The following is a 16,491-nucleotide window of genomic DNA, read 5'->3' as shown; positions in this document are numbered from 1 at the left end:
GATGGCATAAAATGAGAGGTTTTGGTTTAAAATGATAAACATAGTGGGGAACTGACAATAATGGCCTGGCTCCATGCTAGGGGTGAGGAAGACCGTGGATTAATGGGATTGTAAGAAACAAAACAAACTGCTACTCCTTGTCAGGAAAAGTGGAGGGAGGGATCATCTACTTTTAAGTCTGTATGATATGATACAGCAGAGGTAGTTCAAAGAAAACAACCGGTTGTGGGCAGTACAGAAAGATGTGATTTGGATAAGAGAACCCAGTGCGGGGGGGAAACCAGGTTGAAAGAGTTTTAATGTTGGGTTGAAACTGGGACTCTGTGGATATTGAGGGCTGGTGGAAGTAAAGCAGGAGAGATGCCACCCTTATTTATTTATCTATTTATGGCTGTGTTGGGTCTTTGTTTCTGTGTGAGGGCTTTCTCTAGTTGTGGCAAGCGGGGGCCACTCTTCATCGTGGTGTGCGGGCCTCTCACTATCGCGGCCTCTCTTGTTGCGGAGCGCAGGCTCAGTAATTGTGGCTCACGGGCCCAGTTGCTCCGTGGCATGTGGGATCCTCCCAGACCAGGGCTCGAACCCGTGTCCCCCGCATTGGCAGGCAGATTCGAGATGCCACCCTTTTTTAGGTCATGGGCAGAACACCTGCTTGAGTACCAGGCTAGGAAACAAATACAGAAAGACAAAAAGCAAAAGGCATCAGAGGATGTATGGGTCACACCCTATATGCTTTTAGAAACAAAGTAAGTGGAACAAATCCCACTATTATTCTTAGTAGAGTTAGATTTATATTGGTTCACTACATGCTCATTGAACTAGTTTGAAACAAACTTGGGTCACTGGCAAGGTCTGGCATGTGGGGATGATTCCCTAGTGTTTGCATGTAGGATGATCTTTGTTATTCAGAGATAATCTTTACCAATTAGCCGAGAAAGTGTTTGTCATGTTGAAGGAACCCCATCCAAACTCTAGAGAGAGGTTTACTGACTGACATATAAGAGTGATGACCATCAATCCCTGACACAGATACCTTGGTTGGAAAGTAGGCTCTTTCTTTGGAGGGATTACAGGTGTTTCGGCTCAGTTGATAAAGGTTAAATATGATCATAATTGGCAAAGTTAATCTCCTAGGTTCAGAAGTAGAATTTTAGGGCACTTTGTAGGGTTATTGAAAGAATAAGCATTTTGAAGTATTAGAACAACTAATATGACGGGAACCCATGTGGCTTGCCTCATACTTTAAGAAACAGTCCAGCAACCATAAGAAAAAGTAATTTCAATCTTCACTTGTATCTCTTCAAGGATTAAAGAGAGATTACATTTATAATTTAGAGTACTACTTATTAAGATCTCCTTGAAAATTTCTAAATCTCTAGGATTCTAAATCTCTCTTTTTAAAAAAATTTACTTTATTTATTTATTTATTTTTGGCTGTGTTGGGTCTTTGTTGCTGCGTGCAGGCTTTCTCTAGTTGTGTTGAGCGGGGACTACTCTTCATTGTGTTGCGTGGGCTTCTCATTGCAGTGGCTTCTCTTGTTGCGGAGCACGGGCTCTAGGTGCGCGGGCTTCAGTAGTTGTGGCTCGTGGGCTCTAGGGTGCAGGCTCAGTAGTTGTGGCACACCGGCTTAGTTGCTCTGCGGCATGTGGGATCTTCCTGGACCAGGGCTTGAACCCGTGTCCCCTGCATTGGCAAGTGGATTCTCAACCACTGCACCCACCAGGGAAGCCCCCCCCCGCCCCGCTCTTTATGATGACTTTCTCCAACATTCAGGATGCTTTGTTCTTCTGTCTTCCTCATTTCTTGAGTTCTTCAGCATATATCAGGCAGATAAACTTAGGCTTCTTGTTTCATTTCGTTTTCCTACCTCATGGACTATTTCCCTAGACTTTCTACAACCTAGGAAAGACCAAGAACTGATCTAGCAAGTAAGTTTACATCCTCACCCCTTGAAATTTGGGATATTTGAATTTCTTTCAGCTTATAAGCCATGAGGAAAGTAAGACACTCAGAAACATTGCCTTGAGGCAGTGCCTTTGGTGATTTTATATGTCAAGAAACTGTACAAGGGCCATAAAACTAGGTATTCTGGCTTTGTCTGAATCTCTTGGCAGAAGGAATCACATCTTATGCTGGTGGGGTAGGGAACCGGAGCAGGGGGAGGGGAGAAGAATTTGGTAACTTATCAAGTTCAAGACAATAAAAAAGTGCTTTATTTAGTTAATTTGAACAGGAAAAGCTTAATATAAAGAATTATTGATTTCAATAGGGGGTTGGAGCAATGAGGGATTAGCTAACAAGTGTAAAGAGAATGTGAAGAAATAGGAGTAGCAGATACCAGGAGCAGCTATCACCTCTCTTCTAGGGCCGAGAGAGAGCATCTCAGGAAGAACCGTGCCCCCCAACTCACCCCTCCACAGGGGGCCTGAGTTCAAGACTTGTTAGCGAGGGCTCCGCGGATGCAGGGCAGTTGCTGAGATGCTCTGTCGTCAGAGTGTGTTGGAAATCCTTCTTTCGGAATTCAGAAGAAAGCATCCACAGCGAGGTACAGCGTCTCAAAACTCACTGTGAAGCCACCTGAGGGGCTGCTGGGGGACTGGGCAGGAGCTCAGCCCTGGAGAAGCCACGTGCGCTGCCCCTCGTTTTATTTTTCTGCCAAGAAAGTATACTAGGTCTGAACTTGATGGTTTGTAAATCTCAGCTTCTCCCTTGTTGAATAATCAAGCAGCTGCTCTCTGCCAGGTAACTTTTGAGTCTGTGGAGAAACAGCAAAAAAACTCATTGCAAACTGTTTTCATATGTTCACATTCATAGGGGTTTCCCTTTGGCTTGAGGTTTTAGACTCTGTTAAAATGCAAATACCCTACGGAAGAAGTGGCATTTTAAAGCTGTCATTTATACCTTAGTGTTCATGAAGGTACTGTCTCCTTTCCAGAGAGCAAGGTTTGATGTGATAGTTGGGGATGGAAGGGAGATGAGATGATCCTGGACTTTGGAAAGGGATGCTCCCAACTGGAATGGACCTGGGGGTACCAGCCGTGACTGAGCCCACTTCACAGTGTTTGGCACTTCTGTCCTGACTGCGTTCCATCCACACATCAAATGCAAAATCCACTTCCTTTGTAGAACATTTCCCTTATGTTTCTTCTCTTTTCTTACTTGCTTCGGGGAGGTTTATGGTTTGAAAAATTAAAGTGCGGATCTATTTTCATTACCAAAGGATTTGCAAAACTGAGCTGGGCCTGTCTGAGCTCTCACATTTGCATTTGCCATCCCGTAAGCTGATTTTCAATGCTGAGCAGCTATTTTAAATGTTGTCAAGAGCCTCCTTTTAAACTCTTTTCCTTACTTATGTTATCTAGTTCTGCAGTTAAAAAAATTCCATTGCATGGGGATATATGTATACGTATAGCTGATTCACTTTGATATACAGCAGAAACTAACACAACAATGTAAAGCAATTAAACTCCAATAAAGATGTTAAAAAAAAATTCCATTGCTGATTCCTGGTGGAAAATCCCCATACGAGATGCCAAGGAAATGACTGGGCAGTTGGAGCAAACATCCCAGGGATGGCTTAGCCCAAAAGCCCTGCTGGGGGTGTGGCTGGCAGCAGATCTGGAGTCTCAGAGGATTTAGATGACTTCAAAGTTTCTTTATGGCCGGAGCAGTGATTGGCCCAGAGCTGGGACTCAAAAAATATTTGCTGACATGAATGGGATAAAGGAGGAAAAAAAAAAACTGCTGGAGAAATGAGGAAATTATCCATTGTTCAATAATGCTAGGTGAATGGCGTATTGGCTTCCCATTTCCTACAGGATAGACCATGTGAGTCCTCCGTATGGCGTGACGCTTCCTAATGTGGCTCTTGCTTGCCTATCCAGCCAAGTCTTCCCCCTCCCTGCTTCATATTTTGTGCTTTCCCCTGAAATGCTGCTGAGGCTTCTTTGTGAGGCCTTCCCTGACTCTTCTACGGCGTGCTGCTTCCCAGCTTTCACCACACCTTGTACATCTCCCATTAAAATAATGGTCATCCTGCTTTTATATACCATAATTGAATTATAAATTTTGCTTATCTGTCTCCCCATTAGACTAAAAATTTGTTGCTTCTGGGCGTCATGTCTTTGTCTTTGAGCCCTTCACTTTGTGTTTGTTGAATGAATATGTGAACTTGCAACCATCAACTACAAGCAGATTAGCAGAGCTGTATCTAAGTAGCCAGGATGCCTATGGCTATGGAGTTGGCCCCTGGGGCAGTTGGTGGTGAGCCCTGGTGCTTGGTAGTGAAAAGCCAGTCAAGGAGAATTATACAGCAGAAGGCCAGCCCGATGCTTATTCCAGGACCAATTGCTAGCCCCAGTCTAACTGTCTGTGAGAAAATGATTATGGTTGACTTTTTGTATTTTTTTGTGTACCATTACTTGTGTAAGTTCATTTCCTTTTCAAATTTATTTTTCCTTTTTGGGTAGTAGCAGAAAACTTTATTTGTATGAACTCGTACTTGATAACCCAACCCTAAGAGAGAAAAAGGGGAAAGTCTCTGGTCAAAGCAGGCACAGAGCATGTAGAGCCTCCAAAACTGGTCCCCCTTCACTTCTGTGTGTGATAGACCCTCAGACTCCAAAGGAGCACAATTTGAAAATCACTGATTTGGATTAAGGAATAAAGTGAACACATGGGAATAAATCATTTCCTGGTATATTAAGTAGAAACCCTTTGGCAACCAGGTTATATATTTACCAAGCCTTTCATATGACTCAAAACTCTGTAACTCCAAATCAGTTTTTACAGCTTAAAAATTGGTATTGAAATTTTTACTTGGGTTTAATTTTAGAAAACTCAGGTCAATCAATATGTATGACTTTTAAGTTTAATCCTTCCTTTGGGGATCATGGAAGCTCCTTCCGGCTCCAGTGCTCTTTGATTTTCTGATTGTGAAGGGCAAGGTGGGAAAGAAATAAACAAGGTGACGAGGTTTCAAGGGCTAGCTTTCTTGGCATGAATGAGTAATTGGAAAGCCAGCATAATCAAAGTAATTTCATCCATCATGTACGGAAAGGGAAATAGAATTCAGGTTATTAAGGTTGCATGAAACTGCTTTTTAAATGTATGTACATATTTCTTCCTAGGGGCTAGGTAACGTTTCCCATTTTTATTTCTAAAAGGAGTTATGGAAAAAGACAACTGAAAATAAAACAGGAGCTGCAGTCTCAGAGCAAAACGAGAATCATTCATTAAAGAAAAGAAAAGGGTTTTAAGTTTCTCTTTTGAAAGAACAACCTCGCAAACCAGAATACCTGTTTTTAGTTCCTGAATGTCCCCTAGGCCATGATTCAGCAATGTCATTTGTGACTCCTGCCCAGGGTGGGAACCGGTCTTGAGAGGCTAACAAGAAGCTTAGTTCTTAGTTCCTCAGACCCTTGGTCTGGAGGAAGGAATCATGTAACTGACTTTTGGCTTTCACAATTGCCTAGGTGTATGACCTTTTGGAGTTTGGGGAAAACAAACAAAATGGGGGAATCGAGGAAAAGAAAACCTCTATTGCAAGTAAGAGAGATGGAGAAGGGGCAAGGAAGGCCAGATCCAGAAAGCAGAAGAGTGATTGCTAACTATAGACAAGGAGGGGTCTTCCTGAAAAAGAATCGCAGGCAAAGGCTACAGATCTAGACTCAGTGTCAGAGAGGTGGTGAAGGATAGATTAAAAAAAAAAAAATCTAGGTTGACTTTCACTAACCCATGGGGAATGGACCTAAGTTATATCTGAAGCTTTGTTTATCTCATTCTTTTTAAAAATCATAAGATGGAGAATTGTTTTTCCCATTGGCACAAAAGCTCAAAACTGTAAGAAATTTGTTTCTTTTGTTCACAGCTGTGTCTCTAGTACTTAAAGCAGTTGTAGTTGCTCAATAAAAAAATTCTTATGTAAACAAATAAATGAACTTTCCCCCTGTATTTCCCCCTCTTTTGATTTTTCTTCCTTTTTTTTCTTTTTTAAAAAAGAGATTGGTATCGGTAGAGAAAGTGCATTCCAGGAGCTATGATGGTTGCATTCTGGGGCAATTCGGGGTGGGTGGATGAGAAGAGTATGGTTGTATTTTCTCAGTGTTAAATGGGCCCAGACTGTTGAGCCTTCAGGGTTCTGCTTCATCCGTTATTATTCGTAGTTGCTACTCTCTGGTATCAGCTGGTCTAATTACAGCAGCCTCCCCATTTTTCTCCTACTTACTGTTTCAAGTTTGCTGCTTCTCCAAATCTAGGAAGAACTGAAGATTGTCTAAGAACATGTCACTAAATCTGTTAAATCGTCAACCTCATTTTATATACATTTCTAAGTCATGGCCAAGGGCAAAAAGTCTCCATCTTTCTTTTAAATTAATAAAGACAAATAAAAAGAGGGAAAAAGAAAACCATAAAGTTTTTTACATACATGTAATTCCATGTACAAGTACCAATTCTTTCACTTGCATAACCACTTGAGACTACTTCTGGTAGCATCCTTCAAAGCCCAAGTGCATTAATTCCATGAAGTCTTTCCCAATTAGTCTCATTTTAGTTCACCTTCTCTGAACAGCTATGACATTAATTTTTTACTTAATCATGAATTATGGCATACAATTCCCTAATTGATGTTTGTGGATTTTTTTTCCCCAGCTATATTTTAATTTCCTTGAGGACAGAATCCTGCCTCATACAGTGTTAAGATACTTATCTCCCTCGGCTCCCAAAACAATGCTCTGTGTATAGAGGGTACACGTTGGTTTGCCAATTTGTTCATCACACTAAATGCCCAGGGAGAGCTTCTACAAAATTTTTACCAAACCAGGAAAGGACAGACTAGATTCTCTGGCCTGCCAAAACCCAGCATATACACTGGTCACCACAGCTTCCTAGTCTGTTAAGTCTTTCAATTTGTTCCTGATAAGAAAGGAGAGTAGGGGAAACTTATCTTCTCCTTGAGAGAGGCAAAAATCATGTGTGGGACCATCTGGCCCTCTAGCTTAGAAGATAATATTTGGTCCTACGTCAAGTAACTTTCCCTTTACTCAACTTGTTCTTGGAGTTTTCCAAATAATAGTAACTTATCCTTAAAAAAAAAAAAAACCCAAAAAACAAAAACAAACAAAAAAAACCCCCAACTCTGGGATCTAATAATACAAGAAGAACTTGTATTATTGTTATTTAACCATTGCTATTAATAGTTATATATTTTGCATCTGTCCCCTGGGGACTGAAATTAACCCTAGACATCTTAATTACATATAATGTCACTCTCTCTAACCTGTTACGTTCCACAGGGTCCCTAAATTCTATGTAATGAGACTATTTCTGGCTCCTACATGTTTCTTCTTTCATCCTCATATTATATCTGGGCTTGCAAAAGCAGGAAATTTAAACAGCACCAAAGTGAGAGAGAGAGAAAGAGAAAGACACCTGGCATTGTTCCTAAAGACTGACAAGCTTTTTTTGAAATTCTGTTTTTCCAGCAAAAGTTTCAGATTCCCTTTGACTTGATTATTAATACCCCGAGGGTTCATGCATGATGATACAAAGATGATGTAGCCAAAATATAATTGTGTTTGAAACTTTTTAACTTAGTTCCTCACTTTTCTAATCTGTAAACCTCAAAATTATGAAAAAAATACCATGAATTTTATTTCCCTTGTTAATGTTATTTTCTCTTTAGTTACAAGATTAAAATCTAATATAGAACATCTGGGATTTTCTTTTCATTGAATTTGGACTATAGTATTTATGGGGAAATTGTCTTTTATTTGTTTGGTGTAAGATACATTGAAAACAGTAGAATATTAGAGCCATAGGCGGTTCTGGTTGCGTGTTAGCATTACCTGCAGAGGTTTTAAACAATATGGAGATTCTGTCCCAGTAGATCTGTAATGGGGCCCAGAAGTTTGGAATTCTAATATAACTGGTCTACCTATAGTTTGGAAACACTGGTTTAGATTTTACTTTGTGGGATTCCAAAAACTGGTGTAAGATACTGATCAGAAAGAGCTAGGTTTTTTTCTCCTGGATCTAAGTGACCTGTTGGTTTTAACTTCAACACTTTTGGGGCTTACATTAATGACATAAAACAAATAGCATGCACTCTGGGTGCACAGAAGCACTCCTGCCTGACTGTTGTTAAAAATCAGTGGAGCTCCTGAAGGTGTTTTTTTATATACAACCATAGCGTAGATAGCTGTTGTACTGGGAGAATCATATTCAGATTTTCTTGTTATTTTTCAGCAAAAGTAGTCAATTCATTCTAGATAAAATAGACCTGGTTTTGCCAATGAGGGAAGTGTGAATTGTTTAGATTTTTCAAAAACCTTGATATTTTATTTTATTTATTTATTTTTAAACCTTGATATTTTAATAAATGTTCTAAGGGCTCTGGACAGGACACCTTTCAGGGAATGATTTTCTCAGAATAGCTGAGCTTCCAGATAACTGAGAGTTGCTCAAGACAGCCACCATCTCATTCTTTCTCCTTTATTTTTTTGTGCCAGGCACATTGCTGCTCCTCAAGAAATACCGTTTAAAGAATAAGTGGATCAAGCCATAAGTCTCCTCTTATTGTTATTGTATATTATGAATATCTCTGCCTTTTAGACTATAAGCAAATGTAATTTAACTTTTTTTATGATGGCTTATGCCATCATGCTGAGCTCTAGTGCCCTCAGGGGTCTGTTGTAGTATGCAGAATGTTTTTATTCTACACTAAATGATCCTAAACTGCTGTGATTTTTACTTCTTTTGTTTGCCTTCTATAGTTATTTTCCCCCCTGTTTCCATCCTTGCTGTTAAGCCATCAGCTGTCACTGGTTACTGTTATCGATGTGCCTCTTCTAGTCCTCTTTTTCTTATAATTTGCTGCTCTTATTGGGCTGTTTATTTGGAAATCGTATCACCAAGCCTATTAGAATTTCCAAAGAGGAAAAGTAAGAATAAGAACCCTAAGAAATCCTTTCTGATAAAGCTCACTAATGAGGGTGTGTTCTGTGGTGTAGAGGTGGCTGTTAGAGGTCTCTTTTGTTCGTTTCTTGGTTCTCAGCTGTTTTCCAATAAAGCAAGTGCTGAGTAAACAAAGTGACAATGTGTCTTTAAAGAGGAGTGAGGTTCTCTCTACTCAATACTCTGTAATGACCTATATGGGAAAAGAATCTAAAAAAGGGTGGATATGTGTATATGTATAGCTGATTCACTTTGCTGTGCACCTGAAATTAACACGACATTATAAATCAACTAATACTCCAATAAAAATTTAAAAAAGAAATAAAGAGGAGTGAAGTTCCCTTCTTCTGCATTTCAACTTCTTATACTTCTTGGCAATTAGAGATGGTTGGCAAGCATTTTTGTCTCCAAGCCTCTCCTTTCAGAAAGGATGGGCTTCCCTGGTGGCGCAGTGGTTGAGAGTCCGCCTGCCGATGCAGGGGACACGGGTTCGTGCCCCGGCCCGGGAAGATCCCACATGCCGCGGAGCGGCTGGGCCCGTGAGCCATGGCCGCTGAGCCTGCGCGTCTGGAGCCTGTGCTCTGCAACAGGAGAGGCCGCAACAGTGAGAGGCCCACATACCGGAAAAAAAAAAAAAAAAAAAAAAGAAAGGAATTAGCTTGAACCCAACAAAGCAGTTCAGGGCAGTTTGAGGTTGAGACCCAGTCTTCTTAGGCCCAAGGTGGTGGAAAGGGCTGGCTCCTCTACATTCAAGCCTTTATGAAGCAGAGTGGAAGGGGAGGGAGAATTTCTAACCCTGGGAGGAAAGCAGTGCGGGTATTTCCCACTCATTGATTACTCTCATTTTACAGATGAGGAAAGTAAAGCACTTGCCATAAAGTGACCACTGGGACTCAACTTTAAACTTCTGCTAACATTAAATTCCACTGGTTGTAATTGCTTTACCTCATGGGCATCTCGCCCTCCCCTTATATGGTGGCTTTCAAGACTGGTGAGCATGTCCACTGGAAACTTCCCCTTTTCTGGGTTTTCCAGGAAAACCTGCCTCTCCTCTTTCTCCTCCTCCTTCTCAGGCCCCTCCTTCTCAGTCTCATGGCAAACTCCCCTTCCCCTTCCCGTCATCTGAACATGGATGCATCCGACAGCTTCATCCTTAGTCTTCTTCTTCCCTTTCTCCTTACATTTGTGCTGGTGATCACAACCTAACCATGGCCCTGCCTGATTTGATTTGCTTCTTAAAATCAATGACAATAACAACACAGAAGAAGACCCCCTGGAGCAGTTACCTAAGCACGTGGAGTCCCTGAGAGACCAGCAGGTGGCTTCCTCAGCCCCCTTCCCCATCTGCCTGCTTCCATCCTCCGTGTTTGTTGGCTACCATGGTTACTCTGTCTCCTTTGGCTCTAGCCTTTGGCTCCCACTTTCTGTCTGGCCCTTCAGATGTGGCCTGTTTACCAGGCTTGACCCTTGGCTTTCCTTTGGCGTTAGGTCCTTATATCCAACAGAATTCTAGACCTGGCCACCTGAATGCCCTATAGCAAGTTATAGCAAACTCAACATGTCCACAATGAAACTGGTTTTCTACCACCTCAGCCAGTAACTTCTGAGTCATTCTTTCACTCACATCTGCTCAAACTCTACTTCCTGTCAATGCTTTCTTCTGAATCTACTACTTCTTTGTCTCCTGCTATGTATATCTGTCTTTTTTATATTGCTGCGTGAAAAACTGCCACAAATTCAGAGGCTTAAGACAACACACATTTATTACCTCACAGTTTATATGGGTCAGGATTTCAGCTTGCTGCCTCCTACCTAGAGGAGCCTAGAGGCTCCTGCAGATCCTCGCCATGTGATCCTCTCGTAGGCCTTCTCATAACAGAGTAGCTTGTTTCTTCAAGGCCAGCAGGAGGGTATCCCTGATGGTTCCAGTCTCTGACCTCTATATACTTTTTTAAGGGCTCACCTGATTAAGTTGGGTCCATCCAGGATAATTTCCCCTTTGAGTAACTCACAGTCGACTGATTAGGAACTTCAATTACCTCTGCAAAATTCCTTCACCTTTGGTGTATCACAGAATGAAACCCATCATATTTTTAGTCCTCCCTCACACTCAAGGGAAGTGGGTTTCACGGGGAATGTGCACCTGTGGGTGGGAATTCTGGGGCCATCTCAGCATTCTGTCTGCCACAATATCTCATGACCTCCTGCCCGAAAACTGTAGCCCCTTCCATATAGATCTTCCTGCCTCTTCCTATTCTAATCTCTCTAGCCTCATATCCACCTTCTCCACTATTAGCACAGTGATCTTTCCAATGGGTAAATATGATCAAATAATTATCCAGCTCAACTCTTCAAATGTTTGCTAAAAAAAACCACAAACCCCCAAATCCACAAAAAACTAAAATAGGATAAAACAGATTCTTTCAGGTAGCATATAAGACTCTTTATGATCAAACCCTTACTAGTTTCCAGGCTCATCTCTTACTTCTTTCCTGCCAAATATTGTGCTTCAGCAAGCAAGCACACAAGCAAGCATGTATTTCCCTGAACACACAGTACTTTTTTCATTCCTCTAAGTCTTTGAATTGGCTGTTCCTCTACTTTCCTGAGATTCCATCCTCCAACGTGCGCAATGATGGTCTGACTCATGAAGTGCAATGCATTTCTCAAATCTTATCTCCTTAGTGACGTTTTTCAGACTCAGCTGCTTTTTCTGCGCCCCACTGTACTTCCTCCACAACTGCACTGGTGCTGTCCTCACTGGAGCCCAAGAGGGAGTCATACTTGTCAAGATGTGTCTGTGATCTGGTGGGAGAGACCCCATAGAAATGTGTTGCCATTGAGGCTAAGGAACCTCCTGGGAAAAGAAGCCAAGCTCTGTCCTTTTCCAAGATTCAGGCAGGTTTGGGGATGTCTGCACAGCCAGTGGGGTGGCCTGGCTCAAGGTCTTTCCAAGGAGCCTCTTGGAGGCTTGGATTTGTCTCCTGGCCCAACGCACATTGGCCTCATTCCGATGAGTCTGAATCCTACGGATCTGCAGGTGCCACTTCACTAAAGTCTGTAAAATTTCTTTAGGGTCTACAACAAGGTGAAACACAACAGGAGAGGGTTATATCCTCTTAATCTGCCACAGGCTGGTCTTGACTAAGGAGATTTTGGGCAAGGGGAGATGGGCGAGGGTCATAGCGGTGTGCAGGAGCAGTGTGCACTGCCTTGGTCACAGAAGCAGCTCTGGTAGAGTGGCAGGGGAGACTCTGTCCTACAGGAGGGGTGACAGCAGCAGCTGTGTCTGATGGGAGAGGAAGTGTTTGGACCTCAGTGTGGGGAGCCTCAGTGATGAAGCACACAGGCGGTCAAACCGGGGGAAATTCTGTTGCATACCGATTCTCATTTTGAGCCGTAATTGTTACCACGTTTTGTCTCTTCACTAGACAGTATTCGTTTTTGAGGATAGACACTGAGTTCCCACTGCTTGGTATACCTGAAATTTAACATATGCCGTGGATGAATGAATGAGTGACTCTTTTCATCGTATGGAACTGAGCTCGTTGCCCTCTTAGGAGCACTGTATGCATAGAACTTTGAAAACAGATTGGGCCTGTGTATTTAGTCTTAGGTGAGAGCCTTTGGGAGGTCTACTGGATTGTTTATTGCAAACGTTAAAAATTGTCATACAATAGTGTGTGTTCATGTGTTCCCGATAGAAAATAATAATTTTATCGGAAGTAATAATAATAATATTTTATTATCTGTTTCAGAGGTACTTAACCTCACTGGTCTGGCAGCTTATCCAAGGAGACCTCTTTTTCTCCTGTTCGCTATGGAGTGCATATTAGGCCACTGGAGGGAGAAGAGTGGACAACGCGGTGAGTAGTTTCAAAGTGGTTCTAGATGATTTGAAATGATCTCCAAGGCCCCCTTTCTGTTTCTTATGTCCCCGGCAGCTGTTTCAAATTGATCCTCTTTGACCATGAAACATGGAGTACTTGAAATCACCAGACTCTTCTATTCCTACCCAGGGGAAGAAAAAACAAAAAGGAAAAAGATTTCTCTTATTGGACTCAAAGTTTGGCCAGATTACAGATGTGATCAGGAGCTCAGGACTGGATGTACAGAGACATTGGTCAGCAAAATTGTCTATGATTGAATGGCTGGTTCCAATGTAATTCCATTAGCCTCATTTCTTTCTTTCTTTCTTTCTTTTTTTTTTGTAGAAACAATTAGAAAATTCAAATGCTGTATTCGTAAATTGCATTTGGGATTTAATGGTGGTATTCTCTCCCCAACTGGAATGCCTCTGTGAGTTGCCCTCTAATTCCCATTTATTTTTCCTTTATGCTTCAGCCCAATTCACATGTGGCTCAGAATAAAAGCACTTTGTGCAATCTTTTAACTGTTAAATTTGCCATCCATAGAGGTCTTGGGGTCCTGACAGAATGCCACTCTTTTGACTGCTAATGTTAAAAAAGGAGCTCTCAGGAAATGTGGCAAAAGGGCTAACATTTGAATGTAGCTGTTCTTTTAAAATATATATTTCTATTTTAGTTACAGTCATCTTGCTATTGAATTAAGCTATCTATTTTTTGATCTTGAATGGAATCTCCCAGTGGTTATCTTGAAGCTAATAAACATATTTATTATGTGTGTTTGTATTAAAACAGCATTATTTTCTAAATTGTGTGAATTACGTACAAAAACACAGGGAAATTTATTTACAAAGCACAAGATGCAGTTGGGGATTTGAATGTAGAATCGTTTGCTCTTTATCCTCTTGTAGAGTCAATAAATAAAACGTTGTTGTTGTTTGGTCAATTTATTGGAACTCTCCATATTTTACTTATTTATTTTTACCGTATTTCTTTGTCAGAAGAATTGAGTTGGTTGTGGGTGTTTATTAGATTCTTGTTGACTTCATTTCAGGAATAGGTACTGATAGTTGCTCTCACCTAGAATTGGTCCATGTGAACTTTGGTTGGCTGAATCCCTTTGGCCCAACCAGGGAAACTTTCCAGAAATTAGGTCTAGCCAGGGTAAACATCATGTGAGATGAGCATGAAGAAGTAGCAGGTAAAGCCTACATGACTGAGACTAAGTGAACTCTATAGCTATAAAGGAATACTCCAGTGAATAAGTATTTGCTGAGAATTCACAACGTGTCCAGTACTGAGGGTATACATACGCTCTTCCTTCAGGAATCTAAGATATGCTGAAATTTGCATTCACTTTCACAATGAATGTGATACGGCACATATGTGACGTACACATACATCAGTGCAAGAATATGGCAGTTGGAATTAAATAGGGATTTCAATTCCTGACTTGGCTACTTATTCTGAGTTACCTTTGTTAAGTCATTCAATCAACATGAGACCCTTTTTCCATTTGAATTACGTACTGACGACAATAAATACCTTCCTGGTTGTTGTCAGTGTTAGAGATAATGTATATACGGTACATTGCATAGGACCTGACCTATACGGAAACTTAGTGACAGACGATAACATGTAAACGTGTTGGAAGTGGAGTTTCACGATTTCAGATAGGCTGAGAACACAGATCCACGTTGTTTGTGATTGCTGATATTGTCAGAGCCCTTCTTCCAATCATACACCTTGATGAAAATTGTCAGCAGCAGCGTGCTTACAAAAGCAATCACACCCTAGCAAGCAGGGAAGTTCTCCTTAGATGATCCTCCATGTCTCAAAAGACGAGTAGCTGTGGCTCCTTGAGGTGCCAAGCATCGATTCATCCTGGTTTTTCCTGAGAATCTGTGCTTTGGGCAACCAGAACTCTCTGCACACTTGCCTTGCCGGGGGAGAAAGCGGGGTGGCCGTTCTCTGGGAGGGCAGGCTGGCTGAATCCCACCAAAGGCACGTCTTTCTTGGGAAGGAGCAGAGGACGTTTCCCCAATCCTTTTTGTCAACACAGTGGGAGTTATCTGAATTTCATTTGGGTATTACGTGCTGTGTGAGTTGGGTTTCTCTCTGTTAGAAGAGCTGCTGTTATTGGCTTAAAACCACAGTTGTTGGGAAGCACTTAAGACTCCATGGGGGATTTCTCTAGCAAATAGCAGGGTCAGAGTTTTGTTTTTTTCTCTTTTCTAGTAACCCCACTCACCAGAGATTCCTGTTTTCGAGGTAACTATATCACATAGCTGAAGACCAAGGGGATGCAGAATTTCTTTCTTATTACCAAGGTGCCAGACTAGTCAGCCCAGAAATTATCCACAGCTTGACTTGGCCCTTGGCTGTGGGGTGGGACCACAGCCTATCTGGGGACACAGAATTCAACCATAGGGGAGAATTTCATAAGCAACAACCTCCAGGTAAAGCCACACATTCTTACGTTGGGTAAAAAGGCCACCTTATGAATATTATTAACTCACTCCCTGATTCTCCTGTGGTTTACATTCACTGTAGATTTTATCTTTCAAGACAGCCCCTGGCATTTACCAGAGCGATGTTCTCCTTTAGGTAAAAGCTGGAGGCCAATGCCAGAACCACTGGTATGTGCAGGGTGATACCCGCCTGCCCACTGGGCCAAGAAACTGAAAGCCTGCGTTCCAGCCCCAAACCTCGTCTGCCAGCACTCAGCCAACAAATCTACCCGGTAAGGAGAAGTGCATTCAAATGCCTTGAAAGTTTAGCATCTGCTTCTCTTTGGCTCCTGCTGCTTTAGAAAAACATTCGGAAGTTTCTGCTGGATTTGGATGAGACCGAGAAGGTGTATGTTCCCATCTCCAGAAACCTGCACCCCCCTCGGGGAGCTTCATTTACATGCACATCGGGTGCCGTCTGACTGCCTCGGACTGTACCTTGGAGCAGATCCGATGGGATCTCCACGTGCATGTCAATGAACCTCCCTTAGCCTGAGCCTCGCTCCAGAGAGGCAAAGAGCAGGCTTTTCTTAAAACTTGTTACCGCGACAATCTCAAACCAGACTCCACAATAAGGAATTTTTTTTTTTCTTGCTTGTGTGTGTGCCAGGAGGATGCCACATAACTTGGTTTTCCAGACCGAGGTAATTTATTTAAACATGGATTATTTGAAAAAGGGGCAGGGATACAGGGCTTGATTTTAATCCCTGCTAACACAGAGAAAAGAATGCTCGTGTCACAACTCAGTGAGTGTAAAAATTAAAAAACGCTGAGACTATTGTTTGAAAACAGGCAAAATAATTTAAATTATTATGGAATAATCACGTATCACACAACAACCTCCCACTCTTACGAGCAACAATCCAAAACAGCTCCTCCAAAGCGGGCCCAAGGGCAGAGGTTCTGTATATCATTCAAAGACCATCTGTCGTGCAATTCCTGTAGCGCCTTTGCCCTATTCTGACGGCAGGCTGAAATTTAGTCCTGGCAGTCCTCTTTCCATTTGCTAACAAACAGCAGTGATGGCAGATAAATACGGCAAACAATAGGCGTTTGTAATGAACTGGAAAGGGATGGGGAGTTCTGCATCCAGCACCAGAATCAGAAGTTTTGGGTCCTGTGCTGGGCTCCTGAGACCCCCCAGGGCTTGTTCTTGCCATGT

At 42.0% G+C, this 16,491-nt stretch overlaps 1 long non-coding RNA gene across 1 annotated transcript in view; it reads left to right on the top strand.

Annotated features, from left to right (window-relative positions):
• Positions 1–15,679, top strand: part of LOC307195256 — a 47,230-nt gene extending 31,551 nt beyond the window's left edge. The window contains exons 2-3 of the long non-coding RNA XR_013830762.1: positions 12,712–12,819; positions 15,427–15,679. This is a non-coding gene — a long non-coding RNA (uncharacterized lncRNA). The remainder of the gene's footprint in view (positions 1–12,711; positions 12,820–15,426) is intronic.
• Positions 15,680–16,491: the final 812 nt, after the last annotated feature.

Source organism: Stenella coeruleoalba (assembly GCF_951394435.1).
Source record: "Stenella coeruleoalba genome assembly, chromosome: 12".
Lineage (NCBI taxonomy): Eukaryota > Metazoa > Chordata > Mammalia > Artiodactyla > Delphinidae > Stenella > Stenella coeruleoalba.
Note: the sequence above shows the minus strand (reverse complement) of the source record. Positions and strands in the feature narration are given on the sequence as shown.